Raw genomic sequence first — 13,077 nt, forward strand, 5'->3', positions numbered from 1 at the left:
ACCTGAAAGATTGGTTAGGATTGATCACAATTTTGATTAGGATTTAAAATTGATAAGTAAATAATTAGGACTGTGTACTCGAAATTATTGTAAAAACAAATAATCAAAATTAGGGCTATCCTTTCAATTAGGAGAAAGAGTGGTGAATTAATTCCCGCACATGAAGGCTCGGTCGACGACGGCCACAATAGCAGGTGGTAGGTGGCCGGTGATTATTCTTTTGCCAGCAATTTGGAGTAGTAGGTAGAGCTTTGGAGTATGGGGTTGTAATTTTATCACTGAATAAATATAGGAGTGTCGTGCTTTTTTTTTTTTATTTTTTTTTTGCTCTGGAGGAAGATGAAGACTTCATATACTACCTCCGCTAACAGTTATTTGCAACAAAGGGGGGTAGCACGGACTCCAAGACAAAAGTTTTTAAACATGATTATTGAAATATAAGGACATTACTTCAGTATTAATCCAATTTCTTTTTTTTAAAAAAAAACCCAAAATTAACCAAAAACAAACCACCCAACCCAAAACCGAGAATAACCACCACCACCACGGAAACCCAGAATCCACCGAAAACCACCACCACCACCGCCGAAATTCAGAACCCACCGAAAACCACCCCCACCACCGAAAACCACCCCTACCGAAAACCATCACCATCGAACCCACCATCCTGAAACCCAGAACCCACCCCCAGAAACCCAGAACCCACAAATTAAACCACCACCACCACGAAACCCAGGACACCAATTAATCCACCACCACCACGAAACCCAGAACCCACTAATTAATCCACCACCACCACAAAAACTAGAACCCACCAATTAAACCACCACCACAAAACCCAAAACCCATCGAAACCAAGAACCCACTAATTGAACCACCACTACCACGAAACCCAACACCACGCCGCCCACTACCCATGAAACCCAACACCACGCCAACTACCACCCTAGGAAATCAACCACAACAAAACCTATACCCAGAACCACGACATCTAGATCCATCTACGAAACCCACAAAACTTAGACCATCATCCACGAAACTCGTGCCGCCTAGAACCACCACACCCACGAAACCCATAGGCGACCACCTCTAAATCTGGACAGCAAATAGGGAAGATGATGAAGGAGGAGTAAGATTTTGAAGATGAAGGAGGAGTGAGATCTTGAAGATGAAGGAGGAGTGAGGAGGATTGAGATTTAGATGATGAAGGAGGAGAGAGAAATTTGACGATGAAGATGAATGTTGAGATTCTGATGGTTTTTGTTTTGAGATCCTTTTTTTTTTTTTTTTTTTTTTTTTTTTGTAAGATTAGATGAGTTAAGTTGGTTATAATAGAGTATGGTTAGTGAAATGATTAAGGGAGTAAGTTGGTTAAGTAAGGGCAGTTTGGCCATTTCTTACAAAAAAACTTACTAAAAGAGGAAAAAAATTCATTTGTTGCACATAATAGGTAGCACCCGTTTATGGCAAATGTTGCAAATAACTGTTAACGGAGGTAGTAATACAATTTTTCTGTGTATATTTTAAGTGAAAACCGCTACTACCATTAGCGGTTTTAATATATAAACCGCTAATTTCAGTAGCGGTTCTTTTTTAAAAACCGTTATTGTTAGTAGCGGTTTTTAGCCTCGGATAACTTAATAACATACAAATCTCCACTATTCCAACGTGTACAGTATCACGGGAAATATTTTTAAAAGCAACGTATATACGGAATTAATTTTCATTTTAGTATTATCTATGGAAATCGCTCAAAGAAACAAAGCCAACCTAAAAGTACCAAAGAAGTACTCGTTGTTGAGCCTTCACAACCAACCAATGAGTAGGAGTTATCCACTGAGTAGGAACTTCACTAGAGGAGAAGCTCATCCTGAAGTAATCAAACATAGGTAACGTCTACTGAGCGCAAATGACAAATAAGGGAGACAAGAACAACACAATCAGTGTAGATAAAGGAGGTGACGAACACCTTTACTGGCGGTGCCAGGAATTTTTTGATATGGGTTCAAAGTTTTCGAACGTAAAATAATATACTTCCTTTGTTGTTTTTTATTTGACCTTATTTGACTTATGTACTATTCACATTCACCTTTGATCGCCTTTTGTGATTTATACGCAAGTTAAAACATAGTCACATACATATTTATTTAAATGGTCTCAATATATCTTATCACAATATGTACTAATTATAAATTTACCTTATTATGAATTAATCGGTTTTTTCACCATCTACCCCTGAGTTTTTTGTTTATTCAACATATACTCATGAAAATTTTCAAATTCACTATATACCCTTGATTTTGTTACAAAAATTCACCATATACTCCTAATGACAATAAGATGAGTTATACCCCTAATAAGATGAGTGGAATTTGATTAATTATGCATCGAAACCACTTTCGATCCCTCCATCTAACCCTGAAACCACACCTCTCCTTTGTCTAATTCTTGAAACCACTCTAAATCTCTGTAACCATATATCAGTATGATTGATTTTGGGGGTGAGAAAGAAATGTGGGTGATTTCAAAGGTAATGGAATGTATTAAGGGTGATTTCGGGTCATAATTAACCCTAATAATTGATAAAGTTAATAATCAATAGTCATCAAGGGTATATGGTGAATTTTTGTAAAAACTCAGAGGTATATGATGAATTTTAAAAAGTTCATGGGTATATGGTGAATAAATAAAAAACTCAGGGGTATATGGTGAAAATCCGGGAATTAATATATTGAAAATAGATTTATGCATTTGTAAACATAATGAATAAAGGAGGTCAAATAAAAAAGAACGAAAGAATTAGTTACCAATTACAAGCTACAACCATAATTTGGGGGTGACAACGTGTCATTCATGCAAAATTACAATTAAAATTATTACATAAATTCAATAAGTAAAACAAGTGAATAACAATAACATTAAACAAGCTCGTCAAATAAAATATTTATATGAATGATTTAAAAGAGTTATATAGTGAAATTTCAAGGGAAAGAAGGTTCGAACTCAATCCCCTTGCATTGAATTTGGTTTATTGCCCAACTCACCAACAACGCAAGAAACTTTAATTTAACACAAATACTTCAACATAAGTATCAAATTTGTTTATAATAAAAAGATGGCGTTAAAAAGCCTATCAAATTTGCTTACTTTAAGAATATGGGGCTAAAATGCAAAAAAAAAAAAAAGAAAAAAAAAAGGTCAGAGCAAAGGTTTGATCCCGCGTCAGTGTATATGGAGCATGTCTTCACGATCCATCTCCGCCTTAATGGATATTATTAACGCATAAATTTTTTGTTATATGTTTTCAATTTTCCAGACTATGCAAAATTTTTATAAGTCCAGTATGGGTTCAGTACTTGGGAACTGCCACTTCCCCAGGCAAGCTTACAACTCCGATCGATGAGCAGAGGAAGTTTGACAAGCTCTCGCACACCCACCTACCATCCTGTTCGAAGAGGCCTCCCAAAGACCCCAACCTGTTGGACTATGGGTCCCTTCCTATGTGGAGAAATCCCATTATAATGTTGTGTTAGCTTTTGGGGCAACTAGTTAAGTTTTAGCCCAAGTGGTGTTAGTGCTTCTTTGAGAAGCTACTACTTGTTGACTTTGTGGTGCTCTTTCCGTGGGAAATGGATGAGCAACAAAGCCTTAAAACATCACTTACTTGCTTCCAGCTATTGTAAGTAAATGTGAGAGGGAAGTAGTTGGGAAGAGGAGTGAAAAATACAGAGAGTTTCAAAGTTCAGCCATTTCACGTTCTTCATTGTGCAGCTCCAAAAATCAGCCTCGATCGAAGCTCATCCGTGGTCCGAATTAGCTCAAATTTTGACAGCTTGTTCGGGACATCTAGGGCTTCTTTTCCAATGGTTGGATTGTCTTTTGCTGCTACTGTTCGTGACTTACGGCCTCTGGACAGAACTCTGTTTTTTCTGGTGATACTCTTCCATTTTTCTTTCGTATCTTTGTTCTTATGATTGTTGTTGTTGGGTAAATTGAGTACCCATCTTTTAGACTTGGAATTGTGTTTATGTAACATTCCTTTGATCATAATAAGAACAATTTGGGTGGACTCCTAAAGTCCCTTGGTTTTTACTCTTCACGTCGAAGAGGTTTTCCACGTAAAAATCGTGTCTCTTGCTTGGTTGTTTATGCTCGTTCTTTGCCTTAAGTTGCTTCATTATATGTGTTGATATGCTTGTGGGTTTTTGATCTTGGAGAATACTTCATATAGCTTGGGTTAAGTGTGACCTTTAAACAAACTAGTAGCTTATGTGTGCTTGTGGTTTGTTTGTTTGGTCGATTGATTATTCCGCAAGAGGTGTGTTTATCCTCAACAATCTGGTATTAGAGCCACAGCTTTATTATTGAGTTCTCGGGATGGAATTCGGTAATATTAACACTAGTAGAATGGTTAGTTTGAATGGAACTAACTATCATCTTTGGAAGAGAAAGATGAAAGATTTGTTGTATGTTAAGAGTTGGCATTTACCTGTGTTTAGTACTAAAAAACCAGAAGGTAAAAGTGATGAGCAATGACAATTTGATCATGAGCAAGTTTATGGGTTCATTAGTCAATGGGTTGATGATAATGTCTTGAATCACATAAATGATGATGTGCATGCAAAGTCCCTTCGGAAGAAGCTTGAATCCTTATATGCTAGTAAGTCTGGCAATAATAAGTTGTACTTGATTAAGCAATTGATGGGCTTGAAGTACAGAGAAAGCAAGACACTTTCAGATCACTTGAATGATTTTCATGGCATTCTATAACAGTTGTCAGCCATGGGAATCAAGTTTGATGATGAAATTCAAGGACTTATATTGCTTGGTACTCTTCCTGATTCATGGGACACTTTTAGAATGACACTTTGTAACTCTGTACCACAAGGCAAAATCACGTTGGATCTTGCTAAGGTTGGTATCTTGAATGAGGAGATGAGAAAGAAATCTCATGGTGTGTCATCTTTGTCCGAAGAAGCATATGTTGCTGATAACAGGGGGAGAAGTAAGAGCAAGGCTCCGAGTGGAAGAGATAAAAGCAGGAGCAAGTCCCGTGGAATATACAAAAACATGAAATGCAACTATTGTGATAAAATGGGTTACATTCAGAAATACTGCTACAAGTGGAAGAAAGATAACAACAGAGGTGGTAATGGCAAGCAAGAAAGAAGCATGATCAGAAAGATCAAGATGGTGATGATCGAGCTGCAACAACAACAGATGATGATCTTATCATTGTTCATGATGAGAGCTCTGTGAATCTTGCTAGATATGAGACAAGTTGGGTTATTGACAGTGGAGCCTCACTTCATGTGACATCAAGGGAGGAATTCTTCACATCTTATACACCTGGTGACTTTGGGGTATTAAAGATGGGTAATGATGGTTTGGTTCAAGTTGTTGGTATTGGTGATGTTTGCTTGGTAACTGACATTGGAGCAAAGTTAGTGCTCAAGAATGTTAGGCATGTTCCAGGAATCCGTTTAAACTTGATCTCAACAGGAAAGCTCGATGATGAAGGCTATTGTAACACCTTTCATAGCTCACTAAGGGAAATTTGGTGTTAGCTCGTGGGAAGAAGCACACAAGCCTGTATTTGCAAGCCACAATTTCCACAGACAGTGTAAATGTTGCAGATGATGATCCAGCAAAGTTGTGGCATAGAAGACTTGGCCATATGAGTGAAAAGGGCTAAGTTGTTTGATGAAGAAGAATGCACTTCCAGATTTGAAGAGTGCAAAGTTGGACAAATGTCCACATTGTTTCGCAGGCAAACAAAACAGAGTCTCTTTCAAGAGACGCCCTCCTTCCAGAAAGTCAGGCTTGATTGACCTTGTTCTTTCTGATGTTTGTGGTCCTTTCATTTAGCTACTTTATGTTGATGACATGCTTATTGTAGGGCAAAATGTGGATAGAATTGTCAACTTGAAGCAACAGTTGAGTAAGACTTTCTCTTTGAAGGAACTCGGCCCAGAAAAGAACATTTTAGGCATGAGGATCATCCGTGATCGTAAGGCTTGAAGGTTGTGGTTGTCACACGAAGCATATATTAAAAAGGTGCTTCAAAGGTTCAACATGGAGAAAGCAAAACTAGTGAGTACTCCTCTTGCTCTGCATTCTAAGTTGAGTTCTCAACAATGCCCTTCTACATCGGAAGAGAAGGAAAAGTATGATGCATATCCCATATGCTACAGTAGTGGGTAGCTTGATGTATGCTATGGTTTGCACTAGGCCCGATTTAGCTCATGCAGTTGGTTTGGTTAGTCGTTTTCTCTCTGATCCGGGAATGGAGCATTGGAATGCTGTGAAATGGATTATGAGAAATCTACGAGGTACTGTAGATATGAAGCTATGCTTTGGGAGTGATAAGCCTATTCTTGTTGGCTACTCAGATTCTGATATGACAGGTGATATAGACTTGAGGAAGTTTACTTCGGGTTATTTGATCACTTTTGTAGGGGGAGCAGTTTCTTGGCAGTCTAGACTATAGAAATGTGTGGCATTGTCTACAATCGAGTCAGAGTTCATTGCAGGAGGCATGTAAGGAATTGTTATGGATGAAGCGGTTTGTCCGTTAACTTGGATTTAAATAAAAGAGGTATATGTTGTATTGTGACAGTCAAAGTGCTATTCATCTTACCTTTCTTGCAAATTCAAAACATATTGATGTGAGGTATCATTGGATACGGGATTTTCTTGATGCTAAGTTCCTTGAGCTTGAGAAAATCCATATAGATGACAATGGCTCCGACATGATGACTAAAGCATTGCCAAGAGGCAAGTTTGAGACTTGTCGTTTGATTGCCAGAATGGCAACCACCTCCACATAGTCGGGAGGGGGAGATTTGTTGGGCTAAGGGTCCCTTCCTATGTGGACAAAGCCCATTATAATGTTGTGTTAGATTTTGGGGCAACTAGTTAAGTTTTAGCCCAAGTGGTGTTAGTGCTTTTTTGAGAAGCTACTACTTATTGACTTTGTGGTGCTCTTTCCGTGGGAAATGGATGAGCAACATAGCCTTAAAACATCACTTACTTGCTTCCAGCTATTGTGAGTAAATGTGAGAGGGAAGTAGTTGGGAAGAGGAGTGAAAAATACAGAGAGTTTCAAAGTTCAGCCATTTCACGTTCTTCATTGTGCAGCTCCAAAAATCAGTCTCGATCAAAGCTCATCCGTGGTCCGAATTAGCTCAAATTTTGACAGCTTGTCCGGGACATCTAGGGCTTCTTTTCCAATGGTCGGATTGTCTTTTGCTGCTACTGTTCGTGAGTTACAGCTTCTGGACAGAACTCTGTTTTTTCTGGTGATACTCTTTCATTTTTCTTCCGTATCTTTGTTCTTATGATTGTTGTTGTTGGGTAAATTGAGTACCCATCTTTTAGAATTGGAATTGTGTTTGTGTAACATTCCTTTGATCATAATAAGAACAATTTGGGTGGACTCCTAAAGTCCCGTGGTTTTTACTCTTCACATCGAAGAGGTTTTCCACGTAAAAATCGTGTATCTCTTGCTTGGTTGTTTATGCTCGTTCTTTGCCTTAAGTTTCTGCATTATATGTGTTGATATGCTGGTGGGTTTTTGTTCTTGGAGAATATTTCATATAGCTTGGGTTAAGTGTGACCTTTGAACAAACTAGTAGCTTGTGTGTGCTTGTAGTTTGTTTGTTTGGTCGATTGATTATTCCGCAAGAGGTATGTTTATCCTCAACACAACCAACACCAGCTGTCCACATCCATCCAGACACCATCAATTTATAAGACAAACATCAAGCTCATAAAAAAGGTCCCTGATGCGTATGCTTAAGAGATTTAAACACACACAAGGATAATTCAAGCCTAATTCTCTATAAGATTTGTCCACAAAAAATTACACAAGAAGACAAGTAGATTAAGTATGTTAAAGGTCATGCCACCCCTTAATTGAACTACAACTTAAACAAAGCTTAAAGAACTTAGGGCTTGTTTGACATCATTTTTGGTTTTCAGTTTCCTGTATTTTTGAAAACTAAAAACCAAAAACAGGAAACAAGGAAAAGGTGTTTCCACTTTTCTGGTGTCAGTTTTCAAAATTATCATGATTTTAATAAGTCTATATAATTTTTGATTCATTATGTGACATATACAATATACTTTTAAAAAACAAAATACCAAAAAACAGAAAACCACAGCGATGCCAAACGAACCCTTAATCACCAGCTTTAAGATTAGAATGTTTTGGTTGCATAATGTAGACACCTGATTGTGTTTTCCCAGAAAACAAACCTAGTGATGAGTACTGATAAGTCTATTTTATATAGTATTTTACCCCCGTCCCTTGGTCATAATTAGTAGTGCTTTTGGCTCTTTAGAACCACTTTTATTACTAATATGTGTTTTCTAGTGTTTTCGTAGTTTTGGTTGAGTTTTATAGGGAATTGCACTCTTGGAGCATTTTCCCGGGATTTTATGAAGCGGCTACGAGCATTGGAGGAGCACGACCATCTTTCATAGCCCAAGATCGATTAGAGTCATCGAACCGGTGATTAAGGGCTCGACTTATGAGAAGATGAGGCATTGGACCGAATGATTAAAGCCCCAAGGAGGATATTTGGTTTGGGCCGATTTACAAGCCTAAACAAGGAGTCCAAGTAGCCCGATCGAGCGGTGCCGCGCCCGATCGGGTGCGAGAAGAGAAGCTCACGAAGGAAAAAAAGGCGGGCCCGATCGGGCGGTGCCTCGCCCAATCGGGCGCGTGTTTCTGAGGAGAAGTTTAAGCGTCGTTTAAGTTGTTTTAATTTAGGATTTTCGAGCGGAGTTTTAGATACGCTTTTGTTAAGCAAGTTTAATATTCTTTTTTCTCCCTTCCCTTACTCTCTCTCTCTTTCTCTCTCTAACTTTTCTCTCTCTCTCTCCTCTTAAACTCTAGTATTATTTTCTCTCTCTGCAACTCTTTGTTTAATTCCATCTTTTGTTTCCTTCAACTTTGGTAACGAATTCTTCTCCTTTAATCTCAGCTATTTATTTTATTTCTTCCATCATGACTTGTTTAATTGCTTTGTTTAGTTTATGTTCGATTATGTCTGAGTAGTTTTCTTTCTAGGGCTTATGGGGATCCATAAATAATATGAAGGGGTAGTTTATTGTTGTTGATTGTCAAAGCTTGATTAATTTCCTATGATTTAATGCTCTGTGACTAGATTAGGCCTGATCTTTTATGCATGAGTTTGACAATATTGATTCGAGATTCGAGAGATGAGAATTGATGTTTAGGTCTAGTTTCAATAGGTAGGTTAATTTATAAATGGTTAAGTCGAGATTCGAGAGATGAGATTTAATACTGGTAGATTAATTCTGTGATTGTAATACGTAGCGAAAGCCCTTTATGATCTGATTAATTGATGCATTGATGATTGATTATTATGTTTTACACTGGAATATTATTTATTGGTGAACCTATGTCCTAGGTCTTTTATTCCTTGATTTTCCTCCTACTTTTATTCCTTTCCACTTTTACTCCTAGTAGTTTAGTTCTCCTTTATAATAACAAATTGGTTACTTGATAATCTAGATTATATAGATTTATTAGGAATAAATTGACTTGTTTCCTTGTGGTTCGACCCTTCTTCCCTTTCTACATAGTTAGTGGATTTAGGTATTATTTTTTATTAGATGATTACGACTTTAGCCTATCAAGTACCTTTCACGTCATTGAATATCGAGCAGGGTGAAATGTTGAAGAGTCTTGTAGATATCCCTTTTCTAAACTGCTTTTAAATAAAAATAATTCATTTCATATTTCGAAAATCATTCATTTCGTATCCTATTTATGAAAAGCGTCCAAACCAATTTATTTTGGTCCATAATATGAGTCCAATAATTGTATAGTTGATTAGGGTTTGAAAAGAGATTTCCAAAGATATATTATAAGCCTAATTTCGAGTTATAACAAAAAAGTTATGACCAAAATACTAAACTGGGCCTAAACCGAGCTTATGTACGGACCCAATGATCATGTGGAGGGTCCATTAATATTAATTATATTTCTAAAACAATTAGGGTTCATTACAAGTTTCTAGAAGTATATAGAAGGTGCTAATCTATCCTTTCCAAAGATAAAGATCAAGAGTTTGAAATTGAATAAAACTTCTCTTTTTGAAAGTCCTAATTCTATTCGAATTGAAAGACGTTCAAAGATATTCAGATATGATTTTCGTGGCTCATACTTTTTATCCAAGTCTTAGATAGTTGGATATCCCTTGAAATTATCTTTCTAACGATATATTATATTATTAATTCTAAGCTATAATGAAAAAGATATAAAAGAAATATGAAACTATATCCGAAACTAACACCGTCCCACTATTTCGGCCATATCTTGTATTATACAAAAGAATTTAATCTGATTCTAATTGGGTTAGAAAATTAGACTTCAAGAGCTTTCCAACAACATATTATTTATCTTATTTCGAATTCTGGATCAAAAGTTATGATAAAAAACAAAAACCACAAAAACTGCGGTCTATCACAAGAGTTTTATTCCGATTTGGATTCAAATCTTTTTTAATCTTTCGATCCTCTTTTTTCCTTATAAATAGAGGTCATATCACCACTTTTAAATCATCAACAAGCTTGATCACCAAAAATCATCATCCATTCTTCCTCTCTAAGCTAAATCTTATTCTTTCTCTCTCTTTCTCTCTCTTGATTTTCAAAGCCTTGCCTGAACACAAACACACATCTTTTTGATATTTCTTGATTAAGTCACCATTCCTCATCAAGAGTTTTGAATACACCTAGCCAAATTCAAAGTTGCCTTAGACTTCAACGTAAAAGGTTCATAGTTATGAGGGTTTGGTCCCAAATTCATATTTCAATTAATATTATTTTAAGGAAAAATTGTCAAAAATAATACAAACTTTGAGCGATCCGCTAAAAACAAGTCAAACTTTTAATTATTTCTAAATAATGAAAACTTTAAGGGATATCTGCTTTAAACAAATTATTTTACCTACAACTAATTTAGCCGGTTAATTTTTTTTATTTATCTTATAAAGTTGTTTTATAGTATTAAAAAAATAATACAATGTCACGTGTTCCACATAACCTATTCATGAGGTAACTAATCGGTTTTAAATTGTTTAAAGCGGATAACCCTCAAAGTTTGTATTATTAAAAATTAATTAAAAGTTTGACTTGTTTTTGGCGGATTGCTAAAAGTTTGTATTATTTTTGACAATTTTTCCTTATATTTTAATTGTTCAATTTAATATTTTATTGAAGTTACTAATGTGTGTATTGTTTTGATAGAAAGAGGTACGAGACTTCAAAGTGAGTAATTCAATTGCTCTATTTCTTTAGGAATCATGGTTAGATTATTTTGTTAATTCCTATTATCATGTTTAGGATAAAACTTTGATTTTTATTACTTAGTGATATGCTAGGTGTTTTTGGTAAAAATACCCATACCAAGTGTCCCAATTAGAAGGTGACATGTGTCACCTTAAGATAGGTCCAAAGTGGACCCATCACCATTTGACAGGTGTCCCTTCCAGATTGTTGGGAAAAAGACTGCCTTTACGGCCCAAATCCCGAGAAAGCAGCAATGCAGTGCAACTCATCAGTCCTAGGTTTTTTGTAACCTAGGTAGAGGCACAATTCCCGATGACCCTATAAATATGGAGATTCCTCCCCTTTTTAGGAACACATTCATTTATTACATCTGACCTACATCTCTTACATCAGAAAATTCACCTGATCTCAGAATCCGAGAAGATCTCACTTTTACCTTTCCGCACTTTTCACTTTCTTCGACCGATACTAACTTGATCGTCGGAGGCAGAGCTCCTACCAACCAGAGTCTTCGTGTTTTGCAGATATTGACTGCGTGGGACTAGTCTTGGTGACGTAACTCTCCCGAGTGACCAGAAAACACCCAAAACATTTTGGCGCCGTTTGTGGGGAGAGTACCTCTAAGATGGTTCCAGAGTCTGTACCACCACCTGAACCCAATCGGGCTAGGGTCGATGGGGAGGTCTATTCTGACCATGATAAAGAGAACAACATACAAGTCAATACCCAAGTGGGCCTTGATGGGTCACTTCTTTCCAAACACATCCGTTCCAAAGATAAACTAGAACGGGTCAACAATAAGGCTAACCCAAGTAAATCTACTGGACCATTGGCAGGGGAAAGAGGGACTGCTCCCGTTACTAGGGATGAACTTATGAAGTTCATGACTAGTTTCAAGGGGGAGATCAAGGACCTCATCAACAAAAGAACGGCTGGCTCTAGCAAGAGTCAATCGGCTAAGAAGACGGCTGGCTCAAGTAAGGGTCAGTCGGCCAAGAAGACTCCTTAGGCTGAGAGGAGAAAGCCGATCAAGGACAGGCAGTCTACTCCACATCCAAAGGAGAAGGCCACACCTGCAATTGTCTGGTCTAAAATCCTTCTGCCCCATACAGGCACAAGGAAGGTCATTCGGCAAGTTTAGCCGGGTGGAAGCAAGAAGACTTTTTCTGATCCTCGACACATCATCGAGCATAATCAGAACAAGCAGTTGTCTAAGTCGGCTTCTACCTAGAGCTTTCTAGACAGCTTCAAAAACACCTCAACAAGGAATTACCAATTCTTGCATGAGAGCCATATAGACGGCAAGACCGTCAACACTGGCCCTCAGATGATTGGGTCATCCCTGTATGTGCCTCAGATGCCATAAGAGCAATATACCCCTCCTTTCATGCAGCCGACCCTCTTTGGAGGTTAGGCGACATACAATGTCCAACTCTTGGACTGGCAGCTCCATCTGCTCAAGCTTGGTGAGAAAAATTCTGCGTTCACCAAGGAGACAACTGAGGCAGCACAACTGGTTAAGGTTAAGAATTTATTAGTTGGTGCCTACGACGGTACCACCAACCCTGAAAATCACCTTGGAAAGACTGAAAGAGAAATATTCTCTTTTTTGAGATCCCATGTTTTGGTGTACTAGGATAGGTCTCTGTAGATTGAACTTTTCATTCTATCTATGTTTTTATTTCATATGTGGCTATATTTTCAATGGTTGTATACTTGTTTAAGCCTCTATCTAGCTGCATTTACTTTGAA

Source organism: Chenopodium album, chromosome 18, assembly GCF_948465745.1.
Source record: "Chenopodium album chromosome 18, dcCheAlbu1.1, whole genome shotgun sequence".
Taxonomy (NCBI): Eukaryota; Viridiplantae; Streptophyta; class Magnoliopsida; order Caryophyllales; family Amaranthaceae; genus Chenopodium; species Chenopodium album.